Here is a 3,387-nt window from a genome sequence, read left to right on the forward strand (position 1 = left end):
AAAGTATGGCTGCAAATCAACCTCATCATCCCGTTGAAGAGAAACAATATGAGAATGGTGTACATAATGCTTCTCCTCCTAGAAATTTACAATATTACTTACAACTGGTGAGGGCAAGTACACCTTCTTACATGGTGTTTCCACATAATACAAGAAATGTGGATTTCAAATCAGGAGTGATCCAACTACTTCCGAAGTTTCATGGACTTGACTCTGAAAGTCCATATCTATATCTGAAGGAATTTGATAAGATTGTAGCAACATAACACTTTCACAACGTGTTTGAAGACACCTTAAGACTGAAGTTGTTCCCTTTCTCTTTGAAGGAGAATGTCAAGTCTAAGTTACACTCCTTGAGACTAAGATCTTTCAAGACATGGGGTTGAGATGACCCGGGAGTTCCTTAAAAAGTTCTTCTCGGTTAATAAGACATATATCCTAAGGAGGGCGATCAAAGATTTCTCTCAAAAAGAGGAAGAGACCTTCTTCCAATGTTGAGAGAGATCCAAAGATCTTTTGAATTCCTGTCCTCACATTGGCTATGAAACTTGGTGAGTAATAAGCCTTTTCTATGAAGGACTGACTTCGCTCATATGTTAAATTATAGAGATGATGTGCAATGGAGAGTTTATGAATAAGGATCTCGATGATGCGTGGAATTATTTCGATGTACTTGCTAAAAACGCGCAATCATGGGATACCTCATCTAAGCCCATTAATCCAAGCCGACTGAGTCTAGAGAGAAGAGAGGAATATACGTCTTAAGGATGAAGATGATGTGAATGCTAGGGTGGTTAATCTCACAAGAAAGGTCGAAGCCATGGAACTTAAAAGATTATAAACAGTCAAACCCGATAAGACTGCTGAAATTGTTTGTGGTATTTGTGCTAGTAACATATACTTAATGTAGGATTATTCCACAATTCCTACATTCCAAGAGTTGTTACACGAGCATTCTAATGTTGTGAACAATAATCAAAGGCCGTTCAACACCCCCATATCAAACACGTATAATCCTACTTGGAGGGACCATCCAAACTTCAATGGGAGGAATTGGCAAACTGCTAATATAGAAATAAATCCTCAAGAGGCTTTTACTTCAAAATTTAACCCATTGATAAATCAGAAAAGAACACAAGAGGATCCATTTTTAAAACATATCCAAAATCAAGAGCTATTCAATAAGAATAGATTGCAAGCATTCCAAGACCTTAACAAGTCCATTCAAAGATTAGAGTCACACATAGTTAGGGAGAAATGGACTTTTCCAGCTTAACCTCTACCTAACCCAAAACTACAATGCGAGATAAGTGACCCGAGCTCTCTTCGAACCACTATGTAGAACAAGCAAAGTCTATCACTACTCTCAGAAGTGGCAAAACAATTAACAAAAGCATATCGATGAGGGCTAAGAAGCCTAAAGACTCGAAGAAATTAAAGAAAGATGATGGACTTGACGATGCTTCACATGAGAAAGAAATGAAAAAATAGTAAAACTGGTTGCTCCGTTTCCTCAGAGGTTAATTTCACCAAAACCTTTGTCTAACACTCAAGATATCTTAAAGGTTCTTAAATAGATGAAAATTAATATTATTTTGTTAGATGTCATAAAACAAATCCCATCATATGCTAAGTTTTTGAAATATCTTTGTATGGTTAAGAGACGCCAAATTATTCAAAAGAAAATTTTTCTAGCAGAAAAAGTGAGTGTTATCCTCAAGCAAGATGTGACTTAGACATATAAAGATCCTGGTATCCCAACCATCTCTTGTGTGATTAGGAATCACCGAATTAAACTTGCATTACTTGAGTTGGGAGCAAGTGTGAATCGGTTTACGAATAGCTTGGCCTTGGTACATTAAAACCCACTAGGACCACACTTCAACTTGTTGATCATTCGGTTTCTATACCAAGAGAAATGATAGAGGATATGTTAGTCCAAGTCAATCAATTCTACTATCTAGTAGACTTTATTGTTTTGGACACAACCTATCATTGATACAAGCACTCAAATTCCAGTGGCTGGTCATTCTCAGCAACATCAAATGCCATCATTAATTATAAGAATGGGATCATGAAATTAACTTTCGATAACATGACATTAGAACTGAATATATTCAATATGTACAAATAACCGGACAATGTTAATGATGCCCACAAAGTAAATGTGATTGAATCATTCCTAGAAGTATGTCACTTTTGAACCTATACTTTGACACTCTAGAGACATGCTTAGCCCATTCCCCTGATTTAGATGATGATATGATTAGAGAGATGGATGTCTTACTTGATGCTACACCAATACTTGAAACTAACCGGTGGAGGTTGGCATTTGAAAATTTGCCCCAAACTGAAATAAAACTTGGGAGTACCAACATTTATTGTGAAAAAAAAAAAAAAAATACCCTCTTTTTAAGATAAGGCATGTCCATCTAAAAAGCCTTTGTCTTTTATAGGAACATTTTTCATCTCTCACATGCTTACAATTTCTACTTCTCTAAAAGGCCATTTATCTCCAAGTTGGTATCTTTGGTGGGCTACTTCTTGCTAGCCTGGTCCATGATATCTTCAATCAGAAATATCATGTTGATGTAAGAAGACCCACCCTCTTCCATAACCCTACTTGCTTTCTCCCCAAACTCTCATGCTCTCTTCTCCTCTCTTCTCCTTCATTTCCCTCATCCATCAACCTCTATACACCCTTCTTAACAGTTTCCATCTTCACCAACACATCCACATTATCATCTCGTTCCCATTTATTAGCACCCAGGAAGATGCCGAGATCACAAAGATGGCGTGTACAGTACAGAGTATTAATTAATCTTTGCAAGGACTTCCACAATTTATGTATTTTATTTAAACCATTCATCTATTTTACCCCCTTAATTCTGATAATGGTTCCAAAACTGAAGCATATTATCCACAGCTCAAGTGGGCCATACCATGTAAAACCGTGGACCATACCACAGAGAACCATGTAAATTGAATGTTTACTATTCAAAATTACTTGGAGGCCATAGAAGTTTGTATCAAGATGATATTTATGCATTTCCTTTTGTCAATTTTTGTGTCATCTTATGAATAAGGTTGGATGACAAATAAATATCAATGTGAGCTCTATAAAGTTTTAATAGTGGTAGACGTCATTATGCCATTGTTTACTATTGTGTGGTCTACCTCTACTTTGGATATAATTCAATTTTAGGTCCATGCCTTGGAATGAGCTAGGATAACTGATGATAAGATACACGAGGTCGCATACGAGGAAATTGGATTGCGTACTAAGTTACTCAGTAAGCTCTTATTGTACTGAGTAAACTCTGTTGCGCCCACCATGAATGTATGTGGTTTATCCATGCCGTCCATCCATTTTTCCAAATCATTTAA

General features: G+C 36.6%; 1 non-coding gene across 1 annotated transcript; it reads right to left on the reverse strand.

Moving 5' to 3' along the window:
• Positions 1-435: 435 nt before the first annotated feature.
• LOC131217963 (small nucleolar RNA R71) lies at positions 436-541 on the reverse strand. The gene has a single exon (XR_009157543.1). It is a non-coding gene; the product is annotated as a small nucleolar RNA R71 (small nucleolar RNA).
• Between the last annotated feature and the right edge of the window lie 2,846 nt (positions 542-3,387).

The sequence above is a fragment of the Magnolia sinica genome, chromosome 10 (assembly GCF_029962835.1).
Source record: "Magnolia sinica isolate HGM2019 chromosome 10, MsV1, whole genome shotgun sequence".
NCBI classification, from domain to species: Eukaryota; Viridiplantae; Streptophyta; class Magnoliopsida; order Magnoliales; family Magnoliaceae; genus Magnolia; species Magnolia sinica.